The sequence below is a fragment of the Manis pentadactyla genome, chromosome 4, assembly GCF_030020395.1.
Source record: "Manis pentadactyla isolate mManPen7 chromosome 4, mManPen7.hap1, whole genome shotgun sequence".
NCBI lineage: Eukaryota > Metazoa > Chordata > Mammalia > Pholidota > Manidae > Manis > Manis pentadactyla.
In genome coordinates, this window is record NC_080022.1 from 147650345 (window position 1) to 147667102 (window position 16758).

Sequence of the window (16758 nt, forward strand, 5' to 3'; positions counted from 1 at the left end):
TTTCAACCCCTACCTGTATGACTCTCAGGATAGAGGCTTTAACATTATCCTATTACTGGTTTTTTTTGTTTCTTTGTTTTATTAAGGTATCATTGATATACAGTCTTATGCTCAGATTTCACATGAGCAACATCGTGGTTACTACATTCCCCTTATTATCAAGTCCCCACCGCATACCCCATTACAGTCACTGTCCATCAGCATCGTAAGATGCTATAGGGTCACTACTTGTGTTCTCTGTGCTATACTTCCTTCCCCATGTCCCCCTCTATATTATGTGTGCTAATCATAATGCCCCTTAATCCTCTTAACCCTCCCTTCCCACCCACCCTCTCCAGTCCCTTTCCCTTTGGTAACTGTTAGTCCATTCTTGGGTTCTGTGAATCTGCTGCTGTTTTGTTCCTTCAGTTTTTGCTTTGTTCTTACACTCCACAGATGAGTGAGATCATTTGATACTTGTCTTTCTCTGCCTGGCTTATTTCACTGAGCATAATACCCTCTAGCTCCATCCATGTTGTTGCAAATGGTAGGATTCGTTTTCTTCTTATGGCTGAATATACCATTGTGTATATGTACCACATCTTTATCCATTCATCTACTGATGCACACTTAGGTTGCTTCCATTTCTTGGTATTGTAAATAGTGCTGTGATAAATGTAGGGGTGCATATGTCTTTTTGAATATGTGATCCTGTTTTCTTGGGATAAATTCCTAGGAGTGGAATTCCTGGGTCAAATGGTATTTCTATTTTAAGTTTTTTGAGAAACCTCCATACTGCTTTCCACAATGGTTGAACTAGTTTACATTCTTATCAGCAGTGTAGGAGGGTTCCCTTTCTCCACATCCTTGCCAGCATTTGTTGTTGTTTGTCGTTTGGATGCTGGCCATCCTAACTGGTGTTAGGTGATCTCATTGCGGTTTTAATTTGCATTTCTCTGATGATTAGCGATCTGGAGCATCTTTTCATGGGCCTGTTGGCCATCTGAATTTCTTCTTTGGAGAAGTGTCTGTTCAGATCCTCTGCCCATTTTTTAATAGAGTTATTTGCTTTTTGGTTGTTGGGGCATGTGAGCTCTTTATATATTTTGGATGTTATTTTTAAACGCTTATCAGAAGATATGTCATTTATGAATATATTCTCCCATACCATAGGATGCCTTTTTGTTCTACGGATAGTGTCCTTTGCTGTACAGAAGCTTTTTAGTTTGATATAGTTCCACTTGTTCATTTTTGCTTTTGTTTCCCTTGCCTGGGGAAATATGTTCATGAAGAAGTTGATCGTGTTTATGTTCAAGAGAGTTTTGCCTGAGTTTTCTTCTGAGAGTTTTATGGTTTCATGACCTACATTCAGGTCTTTGATCCATTTCGAGTTTACTTTTGTGTATGGAGTTAAGACAGTAATCCAGTTTCATTCTCTTACATGTAGCTGTTCAGTTTTGCCAATACCAGCTGTTGAAGAAATTGTCATTTCCCCATTGTATATCCATCGCTCCTTTATCGTATATTAACTGACCATATATGTTTGGGTTAATATCTGGAGTCTCTTCTGTTCCACTGGTCTGTGGGTCTGTTCTTGTGCCAGTACCAAATTGTCTTGATTACTGTGGCTTTGTAGCACAGCTTAAAGTCAGGGAGCGTAAGCTCCGCCCCCCTCCCCCCCACTTTACTCTTCCTTCTCAGGATTGCTTTGGCTATTCAGGGTCTTTTGTGGTTCCATATGAATTTTAGAACTATTTGTTCCAGTTCGTTGAAGAATGCTGTTGGTATTTTGATATTTTGATATGGATTGCATTGAATCGATAGATTGCTTTAGGTAGGATGCCCATTTTGACAATAATAATTCTTCCTACCCAAGAGCATGGAATGAATTTACATTTATTAGTGTCCTCTTTAATTTCTCTCAAGAGTTCCTTGTGATTTTCAGAGTATAGGTCTTTCACTTCCTTGGTTGGGTTTATTCCTAGGTATTTTATTCTTTTTGATACAATTGTGAATGGAATTGTTTTCCTGATTGCTCTTTCTGCTAGTTCATCGTTAGTGTATAGGAATGCAACAGATTCTGTGTATTTGTTTTGTATCCTGCAGCTTTGCTGAATTCAGATAGTACTAGTAGTTTTGGAGTGGAGTCTTTAGGGTTTTTTATGCACAATACCATGTCATCTGCAAACAGTGACAGTTTGACTTCTTCCTTACCAATCTGGATGCTTTTTATTTTTGTGTTGTCTAATTGTCATGGCTAGGACCTTCCAGTGTTATGTTGAATAAAAGTGGGGAAAGTGGGCATTCTTGTCTTGTTCCTGATCTTAGAGGAAAAGCTTTCAGCTTTTCACTGTTAACGTATGATGTTGGCTGTGGGTTTGTTGTATATGGCTTTTATTATGTGGAGGTACTTGCCCTCTATACCCATTTTGTTGAGAGTTTTTATCATGAATGGATGTTGAATTTTGTCAAATGCTTTTTGAGCATCTATAGAGAGGATCATGTCATTTTTGTCCTTCTTTTTATTGATGTAGTGGATGATGTTGATGGATTTTCAAATGTTGTACCATCTTTGCATCCCTGGGATGAAGCCTACTTGATCATGGTGTATGATCCTCCTGGTGTTTTTTTTGGTTTTGTTTTTTTTTAGGAGAGCAAGGTAGAAGCTTTTATTTAGAGAGAAAGTGAGAGGACAGAGCTCCTGGCTCAGTCCAGGAGGGGACAAGAATGCCCCAGGGTGGGTGATGGGTTGCCTAGGGATTTTATAGGCAGTTGAGAAACAAAGGGCTAGAGATGTACAGCTGCTAAGTGATCCCAAAATCTTTATCTTTGAAGAGACATTAAGTTTCTAATTAGTCATCCTGGTTATTTACAAGAATTTTACTGCTCTCATTTCCTTCCAGGATAGTCTGGGAGCCTATCACTCAAGACAGGCTGCTTTGCTCCCAAGGTGGGCTGAGTTATTATCTGTTAAGAGACTTACTTTTTAACTAATTGTGTTTTAAGATGCAGTCTAATTTTCAAAATGGCATCCTTCCTGTTTTTACTAGGTTGTTTTGGGCTTGCTTGCTACATTGCCCAGGTTGCAAATCATTTGTTTAGGGCTGGAGGAAGAAAAGCAGCACCTGGGTAAAATCAGAAAAACAAGCTGGGCCCACCAGCAGGCTAAAGCAAATCCCACAATGGATTATTTTACTTTGTTTTTTTTCAGAAGCCCTCACCCTACTCTAAGCCCGTGGTCTCTGTCTCATTACCCCCTCTACAGATGGAGAGCCTAGCTGTTGCTAGGCAAAGGGGTGATGACCGCTCTGGCTGCTTCATGATGAAAGGGGGTGCATAACGGGTGCAGTTAGGTCTTCATTACTTGTCAGTCGAGGGGGCCTCAGAAGATGGGCATTTCTATCTTGGGTTCTGTTTCCACCACCATTTGCAGTTTTATGGCTTCAAAAGGATTTAGAAAACCAGCTCAATATTGTAGTAGTCCATGGGACTTCTGGGCCTGACATAGCTTGGACTTGCTTTCGGAGGTCCTAAAGTGAATCAGAGACATTTTGTGAATAATTATGAATGTACACACAATACACAATTTTAATTACAGCACAGGTCCCACCTGTACTGCTTTTAAGATGTCTAGTGCCATTCAATTTTGTATAGCTGCTTGGTGCATTAGTTTAAGTTTAGTATTTAGGGGAGCCATTCCTTGGATACTATCGTACAAGGCCTTTTGAGTAAAATTGGTTAAGGATTTGATATGCCAAATTACATTTTTTAAACAAAGAGATGGTATAAAAACGGAGGCTAGGTGATCATACCAATGAAAAACACTCCTAGTCCATCGATGTTGGAGGCTTGGCAAGTTTGCAGGGTGTGGGATGTTCTTAACTCATCTTTGCAACCCAGAAACTCAGTCACTACACTTATTTAAGTTCACTTGTTCTTAACAACCATGCTAGATTATTTACAAAACCTTCACTAAACATGACAAAGTCAAGCCTCTCTTTAAGCATTTTTTTTCTTTGAAAGATTTAAGCCAGGCTGCATTGCAGAAGATAAATTTCTGTCTCAGGGAGTCTAGTTCAAAAAACTCCCAATTTTTGAGGATAATGTTGAACCCGATAAGTAGAATAGATTTCTAATAAAAGGATTTAGAAAACTAGTTTTATATTATAGCAGTCCATAGGACTTTTGACCATTTTCCTTCCTTGTGACAGAATTAATTTAGCTGCATAACCTTACTATATTGTATACTTTTCTTAGGCACCACACCTCTCTTAATCAGAGAGTTTGTATTGAGGCTAGGCCTGTGTGCAGAAGAAGATAAGACACTTATTTTTCAGGGTTTGGGGATCAAATTGCTCCCAATTCTTAAGAATGCATGCCAGAGGCATGTCTGGCTTTAAACTTGAAGAGGACACTCCCATCTGAAAGAGAGAAAGACAGGTGTGTGACACCTGGTCGGCCTTTTCTGTGAGTGTGTTCCCTCGCCTTGGAGCCTGGGTGACAGTGGTCAATCACCTCCTCTGCTAGGCCTTCTGGACTTAACCACTCCCTACCAACATGGCCTGCACCTTGCTTTGATTTCCCTCTTGCCTTCCCACTAAGCAAGAGTAGCCTCAGAGCTCTGGATTTAGTGGGACCTCAGTGTGCTCTTACTATATGCCTTTTGGAAGTTCTAATCCAGACCCTAATTTCTTCTGCATGGGTTTTAGCATTGTACACTTGGGATTATTCTTTGAGAGGCCCCTGCCTGACTGGTAAGTACAGGGACTGTGTGACCTCTTGTTGCCAGAACAGTGGTTGGTCAAAGACACAAGCCTTTTCCACTTCCCTGGGGCTGCAGAAAAGGAAATGCCGTACCCCAAGATGACTGCCTTTAAGGACGAGAGGTCAATAGAATAGAGCCATTTACATGTTGGACTCAGTTTTCAGCTTGGCTACTTCACAAACTTCATTTACACTACACAGGAGAAAGTGGCACAGTCCCAAGAGGACTGCCTTGAATGAGGAGAAGGGGAACTTTTTCTAAGGCCAACGATAAAATTCAGACGGGCTGCCATGGACAGTTATGAAGGGGGGTGGTCTATACTCTGAAACACAAGTTTCTGCCACTGCCTGGGCATTATCCGACTGGTCACCCACTGTAAGAAATCTAACCTGTTGAGACAAAGAGGTCAAGGGTTATCTATGACTCTCGTATAGGCAGCAGCCTAGCTGGAGGTTCACTCAGCACCATCAGATCAATAGGCCAGAGCCGAGATTCAAGGACCACTGTCTACCAGTCTGGTCTGCCCTCAGAGTCTGCAGATTAGGATAGGAAAGTAGGAAATCGACTCAGCCACTCCCATCCAGAGGTGGGGGATCAATGAGTGGCAGACACCAGGAAACATTTCACCGGAGACTTAAGTCTTAAGTCTGGCAGCCAACACTAATCGTCTTTTAAGTGGCTAACAGGTGCCCAGACACATTTTCATGAGATAAAAAGTACAGCATTTAGTCAAGAATAAGAGTGAAGCTAGATCTCCTACCTTACGGTCGTAAGCATCAGATTCCATGAAATTGATGAAGTTTAGAGGCACACAGCATGTAAAGGAAGGAACACCCCTGCCTCACTCAGAGGCCAGGGTGGGCTGAAAAAGCAGGCTGGAAGTCAGAGAGACAAAGACACTCCTCACGGATACCCAGTTGGGCTGTCGGGGTCTGATTCCAGACATGCAGACTTTTGAGAAGCTGCTAAAGTGTAGCCACAGCCTAGACTCTTGCAGTTGTCCATGGCTTTCCTCAGTCCCTTGCATCCAAGGAGATGCCTCTGAAAGGGAATCCTGGCCTCCACTCAGTTGACTTTCCCAGCCCCCAAGGGAGCCAGGGGATCCATTGAGGGAAACACAGGGGAACCTGTCGCTCGAGCTTTGAGATTGGCAGCCGGGCTAGTCCCATTTACGTGGCTGACGAGCACCCAATTTTGAGTGCCATAGACAGCTTCCTTGTATAAGGAGAGTGAAAGAAAAAGTCAGGCTCAGATGCCAGTACTCACCTCTGAAGTTATCCTGGACGAGCCCCCAAAAATGATGCCTAGGTTCTTGTTCACGGAGTTGAAGAATGAACTTCGCGAACACTCAAGGTAGGAGAGCAAGGCGGAGGCTTTTATTTAGAGAGAAAGTGAGAGGACAGAGCTCCTGGTTCAGGCCAGGAGGGAACAAGAGAGCCCCCTCTTCATGTATTTTTGAATTCCATTTGCTAATGTTTTGCTGAGTATTTTTGCATCTATGTTCATCAGGGATATTGATCTGTAATTTTCTTTTTTTGTGGTGTCTTTACCTGATTTTGGTATTAGAGTGATGCTCACTTCATAGAATGATTTTGGAAGTATTCCTTCCTCTTCTATTTTATTGGAAAACTTTAAGGAGAATGGGTATTATGTCTTCTCTAAATGTCTGATAAAATTCAGTGGTGAAGCCATCTGGCCGGGGGATTTGTTCTTGGGTAGTTTTTTGATTACCGATTCAATTTCATTGCTGATAATTGGTCTGTTCAGATTTTCTGTTTCTTCCTGGGTCCGTCTTGGAAGGTTGCATTTTTCTAGAAAGTTGTCCATTTCTTCTAGGTTATCCAGTTTGTTAGTATATAATTTTCCATAGTATTCTCTCATAATTCTTTGTATTTCGGTGATATCCATAATGATTTTTCCTTTCTTATTTCTGACTCTGTTTATGTGTGTAGATTCTCTTTTATTCTGATAAGTCTGGCTAGGGGTTTATCTATTTTGTTTATTTTCTCAAAGAACCAGCTCTTGGTTTCATTAATTCTTACTATTGTTCTATTCTTCTCAATTTTATTTATTTTTTCTCTGATCTTTATTATGTCCCTCCTCCTACTGACTTTGGGCCTCATTTGTTCTTCTTTTTCCACTTTCAATAATTGTGAATTTAGACTGTTCATTTGGGATTGTTCTTCCTTCTTTAAATAGGCCTGGATTGCTACATACTTTCCTCTTAGAACTGCCTTTGCTGTGTCCCACAGAAGCTGGGGCATTGAGCTGTTGTTGTCATTTGTCTCCCTATATTGCTTGATCTCTGTTTTAATTTGGTCATTGATCCATTGGTTATTTAGGAGCATGTTGTTAAGCCTCCATGTGTTTGTGAGCCTTTTTGTTTTCTTTGTACAGTTTATTTCTAGTTTCATACCTTTGTGATCGGAGAAGTTGGTTGGTGCAATTTGAATCTTTTTGAATTTGCTGAGGCTCTTCATGTGGCCTAGTATGTGATCTATTCTAGAAAATGTTCCATGTGCTCTTAAGAAGAATGTGTATTCTGCTGCTTTTGGGTGGAGTGTTCTATAGATGTCTGTTAGGTCCATCTGTTCTAATGTGTTGTTCAGTGCCTCTGTCTCCTTACTTGTTTTGTCTGGTTGATCTGTCCTCTGGAGTGAGTGGTGTGTTGAAGTCTCCTGAAATGAATGCATTGCATTCTATTTCCTCCTTTAATTCTGTTACTATTTGTTGAACATATCTGTGTGCTCCTATATTGGGTGCATAGATATTTATAATGGTTATATCTTGTTGAACTGACCCCTTTATCATTACATAATGTCTTTGTCTCTTGTTACTTTCTTTGTTTTGAAGTCTATTTTATCTGATACAAGTATTGCAACTCCTGCTTTTTTCTCTATATTGTTTGCATGAAATATATTTTTCCATTCCTTCACTTTTAGTCTGTGTATGTCTTTGGGTTTGAAGTGAGTCTCTTGTAGGCAGCATATAGATGGGTCTTGCTTTTTTATCCATTCTGTAACTCTATGTCTTTTGATTGGTGCATTCAGTCCATTTATATTTAGGGTGATTATCAATAAATATGTGCTTATTGCCATTGCAGGCTTTGGATTTGTGGTTACCAAAGGTTCAAGGGCAGTTTCTTTACTATCTAGCAGTCTAGCTTAACTCACTTATTATGCTATTGTAAACACAATCTGAAGATTCTTTTTTTTTTCTTTTTTTCCTCCTCCTTTTTCTAACTCCTCCTCTCTTTATATGTTAGGTGTCATATTTTGTACTCTTTGTGGATCCCTTAACTGACTTTGTAGGTAGCTGATTTAATTTAGCATTTTATCCTACTACTGCTGTTAATGTATAAAAAAATATGTTAGGTATCATGGATAATAAACTGAAATAATGCCTGGAAATAGTTCCCAGGACTATGCATAACAAAAAAATTGGGACATAGGTAGCCCATCTGACATTCGTAGGTAAAGCATCACCAATTTTGCATTTAACTTGGTAAAGCTTTAAGTGAAAGACAGGGAATCCTAAATCATTGAATTTGGTGAGCTCCCTGAGATACAGCTTATTCACTGTAGGTTGGTTTTTTGGTTTTTTTTTTTCACTAACACTGGGCCTATTACTCAGAATGGAAACCAATATAGCAAGATATTTTTTCTGATTCAGCAGTGAGATCAACAAAAATCTCATTCTTACACAGGTGGTAGGTAATTTCATAGTAGACAATTATCTTTGATAATTTCCTTAGTAATTGGGAAGAGTTAAGACCTCTTACCAAGGGAAAAGAGAATGGCTAAGCTGCCTAGGGAATTGGGAAAACCTACAAGCTGATAGAATTGTTACCAATTAACACTGCTGGGATATTTTGATCTAAGAAACCAAATGCTCTTGGATGCTATAATCCTTGGTGATATTTTAAACCCTCCATGAATCCTTTATGGAATTAATCACTTTGTGCAAAAAAGGGTTAGCTAACTGGACTTGGGGGCTCAAAAGCCTGTGCAGAAGAAAGGACTGGACCTCGACTGGCTCCAGGTGGTAAGAGTGTCTTTGTATACCTGAGATCTTGGGCCAAGACAGATAATTCTGACACACACACCCTTTTTTTTTTTTTTAAGTACAAAATTAACCTAAGAATAGAATTGAGAAAGTCCTTTTCTCCTCAACTATAGTTCAGTAATAGCAACAGAGGAGACAGCATCAATGATTCCATTTCATAAACTTCCTGAAGATTCCCTACATCCTCACTGAAGAAAAGGAGGGAGCAGGTGGTGTTGGGCAGCACTTGTTTCATTCAGCAGAAGTACCTTTCTGCACCTGGCCAGGAACACCATCTTTATTCTTTGAATTGATGGCAAGGGAATCCACATACTATGGATTGTGGCATTCCTATGAGCGTGTAGTGCTCTATCTAGGTCTACCTTTTGGGAAATGGAAGTTGCTGACACCAAACCTTGAAATTAGAAGAAATCCTCTTTATTAAATAAGAATTTTACTGTGTTACAGGCTGTGTAACACAGCCTGTCACTGTTCCCCAGGATCACCCTCAGGTTCAGTGATTCATTAACAGGACCCAAGAAAGCTGCTCTACTTACAGCTACAGTTCATTAGAGCAATAGGATACAGATTAAAATCAGCAAAGGAAAAAGGTGCACAGGGTCCAGGAGAAACCAGGCACAAAGTTCTAGTTGTTCCCTGGAATTGTACAGATAGTGCTTAATTCTCCCAGCAATGAAATAGGACAACATGGGTAAATGTTGTCAACCAGGGAAGCTCACCTGAGCCTTGGTGTCTAGGGTTTTATTTGAGGTTGGTCAGGTAGACAGACATACAGCACCCATGAGATTGACTTCAGCTAGTCAGTCTCCAGCTTCGCCCCTACCCAGAGGTTGAACTAATACAGCTAGCCAGAGGCTCCAGATGAACAAAAATAGGTGTCAACCATAAATTACATTGTTCGCGTAAACTGGTGTGGCCTAAACCATACTCTTATGAGGCATGAGGCAAAGGATAATGAAAGGCTCAAAGGTTATTTCTCAGGAGCTGGTCAGGGGCCAGCCCTAAAGACTTTTGAAATGTGTTTGAGAGGCCCAGAGCTGCTGAGTTAACCCTTTATTGCACATATGCCATTTCTGGGGGAAGAAAAGTTTTTAAATAAGATAATTGGTGAATATGGGTGTATTTGATAAATGCCAAGTCACTGAACCTTAACTAATTAATTATATCCATTTTCTGTCTTGGTCTTAGTAAGTAGTTCAAGCATGAATTGTTGATATCAAGCAATAATTTTGTTTACTTCGGTTTGTCATTCCTTTAAAAACCCTGCACGTATGTAGGAATAGGAGTTCTCAGTCTTTACAATTATTGACCATAATTTGAGTCTGGGTGATTCTTGATTTGTTATTGTTTCAAATACAGCTGTCGCTTGAACAATACAAGTTTGAACTGTATGAGTCCACTTATATGCAGACTCTTTCAGTAATATATTGGAAAAATGTTTGGAGATTTGCAACAATTTGCAGAAAACACTAGCTTTATTGTAAGAATATAGTATATAGTATATAATAACATACAGAATTTGTGCTAATCAACTGTTATTGGTAAGGCCTCTGGTCAACATTAAGCTACAAGTAGTTAAGTTTTGGGAAGTTAGAAGTTATACATGGATTCTCCACTCGTGGGGGAGGTGGTTGGTGCCCCTAACTTCCATGTGGTTCAAGGGTCAACTGTACTTGCAGAGCAGAGGAAAAGTTAGCATAATTATAGTTTACAACCATGAGTGTTGTAGGTGGTGTAGTACCTGTTGATAGCTGATTTCAGCCCATTTCATTAATCAGCAGAAGTTGTATGAAATTCCTCTCCCCAAAATTGCTCATGAATGTTTAAATAAAAGCCTTTGCCATAAACTATTTGTGGAACCCACTGATAGACCACTTACCTTAAGTGTTTTACTTTTTTATTTAATTTTTTACCTTCAGGTTAAAAAACTGATACCTGTTGCTTTTATAGTAGTTAGTTGGTTACAGATGGAAAAATCCCCTTTCAAACCTTAAACCCCAGTTATTCTTGTTTTCTGGTGTATAATTTTTAGCCATATGTTGAATGATGCACACAGAAAAAGGTGTTTTCCAGTGGTGGTAAACATTTGAAAAACTGAATCCTTTTAACATAAAAAGGAATAAAACCTATAGCTGCCACAGGATTATAAAAACGTTTTAGGAATATATGATTTAGCTTGGAGTACTGGATATTAAACATTCATGTTTTAGCACAGCTATTAAATGAAAACTAAGAAATTCCTTACATATGTGTTTTGCCTTTGCTGATTCCTTTAATATTCTAAGTAGGAAATTTTCTGTGTACTGTGCTTTTTTTAAATATAAATATGTTGTAGCCAAAGCAAAAAAAAAATTTCCCTCAGTTTCCCTCTGAAAAAGAAGACAGCTTACTATCAAAACCACAAAAATGTTGAAGATTAATAGGATCTCAAGTTACTATTGTCAACTTAATATATTATCCATCTGTGTTAGGAACTCCCTGTGTGGTACCTTAAAAACATGGCACACACATTACATGTGGTTTTAGACAATGTTTTTTCTTAAATTGGAGGATTGTTGTGTCTTTGCAGATTTTAGAATGGATAATATTTTGAATTTTAAATATCTAATCACGGAATTATGCTTTGAAGAACTGTTTTTGAGGTCTGAGGCTCTGTCACTTTAGGTAAGTTCTAAGTATATTGCCATGCAGTTAATAGATATTCTGATATTTAGATGATAAAAGAATCAGTTCATAGAGTTTAAATATATATTTATCATATTATTTAAGTTGTAAAGGGAAAAATACTTTCATTGTTAATACAGTATCATATAATTGCACTTCTTTTCTAAGATTAGAAATTTGGGATATCACATTACATGTTAACTTTTAGTAGACAAACATTTTAAATCAGATGATCTCTTTAAGACTAACTGAATAGTTAATATAATATCATTTTAGAAAATCTGAGGTCTGTGAACATTTTGATGTAATCAAGTGTTGCACTAAGAGAAACAGCATACAGTACCATGCAGTTAATCATGTTTTTCCCTGAAAATGTAATGATTACATCAGTGCCTACCAAAAATTTCAGGTTTGAAAGGACCATATGTCTTTAGATAACTCCTTAAGCAACTTTTAAAGACAATGTCAGATTATAACTGTTTACAAATCTGCCTACAGGGTGCAACAGATTTAGCACATATCAGGTGTGGAAGGAGCAATAAATTCTACCATGACCTCTGTGCCTTTTAGCTTTTGTGACTTCATATTTTAAAATCTAATATATCAACCTGCAAAATATATTACATAACAATTAAGAAAGATTGTGTCTTTTTCTGAACTGAACCTCTAGCTAGTCAAAGGATTGTGTTACTCATTTCGCACTTTGAGTTTGTTTGGAAATCTGTATGAAAACAGTTTGGTGCTTAGTTACTTTGAGCTAAATTTTAGATAATTAAATTTAGCTAATTCCTAAACTTCAGTAAGAAATTTAATCCAAGAAAAATAAGTTCTAATTGTTTGATGAAAAACATGATTTATCATGCTTCACTCAGGATTCTGGACTTTGTACATAAACAGGCCCCTTCCCAGAAAGTACTAATTGGAAATAAAAATTTGGCTTGCTTTGGGACAAGCTTATTTTTAACTTGAAACATAATCTTAGCATTTGCTAGAGAAGAAGATGGGTAGTGCAAGTCTTCTGTGCTAGAAGCAATTACAACCTAAACCCAGTGGGAATGGGAAGCCTAATGGACTGATCATGTGTCCCTGTTTGCCAGGACCCCTGGATTTTACCTGATATTATGGCATAATTATTAATAAGTTCTTCCTTTCACTTTCAGAAGTGCCCCTGTTTGGGTAATAGGTTTGGCTTGTGCAGGCGATTTTTAAACAGGAATCTCTTGTCATGAAGGCAGCAAAGGGATATACGTGTCCATTTTAGCCAGTTGTAATTCTTGGTAGGCAGTAATGTAGTTTTAGGCTCCCTGGGTACAGCAGCTTAGTTGATAGTATTTGTAAACTATATTGTATAGCAACATGTTATAATTTAAAGAATAAACAATACATGATTCCCTGATTGTCTGAGAGAGCTCTCTAACCTTCAAGAGATCTCAGGAGACAGTGACAAGCCAAGAACAAGCAAACAGAAGTGTGCATAAGCGTATGTAAGTGCTCTTCCTGCAGCAGCAGTGCCCACAAGGACCAGAAATCTACATCCTAGGAGCTTTGAAGATTCCCATATTGTTAGAATTTCCTCTTCATTTTTTCCATAAACATAAGCGTCAAGTGTTTTCCTAGAAACAGGAATTTTTTTCTATTTTGCTCACTGTTATATTCCCAACACTAAAACAGTGCCTGATACATAGTAGGTGCTAAATAAATATTTGTTAACTGAATGAGTAAGGTAATCTTTGCCTTTCAGGTTTGTAACCTAGTAGGTGAAATAATCATAAACAATTACTATAAGCTAGAAAGTACAGTAATATAAAAGAATCAGCATATCCTGAGAGCATCAGAGTCTGATTTTCACTCCTTCCTGTTTTAGTTTCCAAGCTAGATTTCTTGAAAAGCATTTGATGATTTAAAACAAAAATAGTAACTTTCACTTAGCACTGTCACCAATTCTGGCTCCTAACCTCTGACACCTGGAACAGAAACACTTAGAAAAGCAAAGCAAAAGAAAACTTAAAACACTGTAAGAAAAGCCAAATTCCTGTCTTTAACCACTACTTAGTCAATATCCAGTGAGCCTAATTTATTTATTCAGCCAGACATTTAGCACTGTTATGTATATACATTGTACTAATCTCTGTGGAGGATACAAAAATGAATTTTTCATTTGTTTAATTTTTTTTCAATTAATATGTCAGGCACTGTTCTGCCATTATCTCCATTTTACAGATGAAGAAATTAGCTCAGAGAGGTAAGTAACTTGTCCAAAGTCACTTAGAAATGATAGAGCTGGGATTTGAACCCATTTTGACAGGTCCAGGGGGCCAAGTGTGCTCTTAACCCACTGCTGCCTCTTAATGCTTTCCCACAAGAAGAATAGTGTGTGGAGTGGGATAACATGTAAAGAAGTAAATATCATGTATGATAGAATGTGCCAAATGAATATAGGCAGGTGGTATGGGATTTTTTAAAAAGATTGCTTCAGGCAGAGAAAACAGTAAGACTTCATGGAGGGAAAGATATTTCAGATGAGTGTTGAACAATGAGAAGGATTTGAATGGGTAGCATTAAGGAGGATGGATATTCCAGATGGAATAAGTTATTAGGAGCATCTGTTAAGCAGTAGCAAATCATCTAGTTGGCTAGCATTTGGCATGCATGAGTAGTGAGAAATTAAATTGGACCAAGTATGGAGTACCAGTTGGGTCCAAGTATGGACCAATTGATGAAGGGCCTTGAATGTTGAGCTAAGGAAATTTGTTTTATTCGTAGGCATTTGAAGGTCCAATGAAAGATTTTTGTAATGAAGAATGACAGAATCACACATATTCTTTATAAACATAACAGAGTTTCTGTTTAGGATGTTGAAAAAGTTCTAGAATTGGATAGTGGTGATACTTGCACCAACATTCTGAATGTACTTAATGTTACTGAATTGTATGTGTAAAAACGACTAAAATAGTCAATTTTATGTTATGTGTATTTCATCACAATTTTTAAAAGTGTGTTTTTTACACCTTAACAAGGACCTGACCTGACTCTTGGGGCTAAGAGGCAGTTACTGTTGTGTACAGGCTGTGTGAAAGGAAAACAGGATTCTTGCCAATTGACAGGGACTTCTTCAGCCATGTACTCAACAAGCTGGGTTTTACTGTTGATGATGCTTTGGGCCTTTACAGGGGCAGGACAAGGAAATCAACAAATCTGGAGGGCTACCTAGAATGTTATAGAATGGCTGGCCACATTGTAGAGAAGCAATTGAAATCAGAAGAGGATTTGGTGTACTCTGAGAAAGGGGAGAGGAGGAATCCAAAGACCAAACTTAGGGATGAAAATGAACAGCGGGTTCAGCAGGAGGAAGAGTAGTGTGGTTAGAATATAGAGATTGTGTGCCAGGAAAGGAATTTGTAGTTAGGACAAATTGTAGTAGTTGCTCCAAGATACAGAGAGGAGCCATCCTTTGAGGTAGGTGAAGTAGAATAATAATAAAAGTCCTTAAAATTCAGATGGTTGAGAAACTGAGAGGTAGAAATTCTCTACCCGGACTGCCCATTAAAATTATTTGGAGAGCTTTTTTTAAAAAAGACAAATTCCCAGACACTACATCCCAGAGACTCTGATTTAATTGGTTTGAGTTGGGTCCTAGGCATCAATAATTATTTTTTCAAAGTTCCTGCTAGTGATCTTAATGCACCCTCAAGGTTGGGATCACTAGGCTAAAGCTCTGCAGTGATGATGAACATGAATATTGACTTTACCAGCGACCACCTGAGGGACTTTAAATGTGCAGATGTAACCAGCTGTTGTGTCATCTAGCTAGCTAAGATCGGAATTGTTGTAAAGGCTACTACAAAGACAAATATAAGAATCTAAACAATTAGTTTGGGTATCTTTTTTTTTTGGTATCATTAATGTACAATTACATGAGCAACATTGTGGTTACTAGGTTCCCTCCATTATCAAATCCTCCCACATACCCCATTACAATCACTATCCATCGGCTTAGTAAGATGCTATAGAGTCACTTCTTGTCTTCTCTGTATTGTACTGCCTTCCCCGTGCCTCCCCCCACATTATGTGTGCTAATCATAATGCCCCTTATTCCCCTCCTCCCTCCCTTCTCACACACCCTCCCCAGTCCCTTTCCGTTTGGCAACTGTTAGCCCATTCTTGGGTTCTGTGAGTCTGCTGCTGTTTTGTTCCTTCAGTTTTGCTTTGTTCTTGCTTTGTTCTTATACTCCACGGATGAGGGAAATGATTTGATACTTGTCTTTCTCTGCCTGGCTTATTTCACTGAGCATAATAACCCCTAGCTCCATCCATGTTGTTGCAAATGGTAGGATTTGTTTTCTTCTTATGGCTGAATAATATTCCATTGTGTATATGTACCACATCTTCTTTATCCATTCATCTATTGATGGACACTTAGGTTGCTTCCATTTCTTGGCTATTGTAAATAGTGCTGCGATAAACATAGGGGTGCATATGTCTTTTTGAAACTGGGATCCTGCATTCTTAGGGTAAATTCCTAGGAGTGAAATTCCCCGGGTCAAATGGTATTTCTACTTTGAGTTTCTTGAGGAACCTGCATACTGCTTTCCACAATGGTTGAACTAGTTTACATTCCCACCAGCAGTGTAGGAGGGTTCCCCTTTCTCTGCATCCTCACTAGCATTTGTTGTTCCTATTCTTTTCTATATTGGCCATCCTAACTAGTGTGAGGTGTTATCTCATTGTAGTTTTAATTTGTGTTTCTTGATAATTCGCGATGTGGAGCATCTTTTCATGTGCCTGCTGGCCTTCAGAATTTCTTCTTTGGAAAAGTGTCTGTTCATATCCTCTACCCATTTTTTAATAGGGTTATTTGCTTTTTGTTTGTTGAGGTATGTGAGTTCTTTATATATTTTGGATGTTAATCCCTTGTCAGATATATCATTTACAAATATATTCTCCCATACTGCAGGATGCCTTTTTGTTCTGCTGATGGTGTCCTTTGCTGTACAGAAGCTTTTTAGCATGATGTAGTCCCATTTGTTCATTTTTGCTTTTTTTTTCCCTTGCCCTAGGAGATATGTTCATGAAGAAGTTGCTCATGTTTATGTTCAAGAGAGTTTTGCCTAAGTTTTCTTCTAAGAGTTTTATGGTTTCATGACTTACATTCAGGTCTTTGGTCCATTTTGAGTTTATTTTTGTGAATGGGGTTAGACAATAATCCAGTTTCATTCTCTTGCATGTAGCTGTCCAGTTTTGCCAACACCAGCTGTTGAAGAGGCTGTCATTTCCCCATTATATGT

General features: G+C 38.5%; 1 protein-coding gene across 2 annotated transcripts in view; it reads left to right on the forward strand.

Annotated features, from left to right (window-relative positions):
* The window catches only part of NLK (nemo like kinase), a 164740-nt gene that overhangs the window by 102457 nt on the left and 45525 nt on the right, over positions 1–16758 (forward strand). The gene's annotated exons all lie outside the window — the stretch shown is intronic.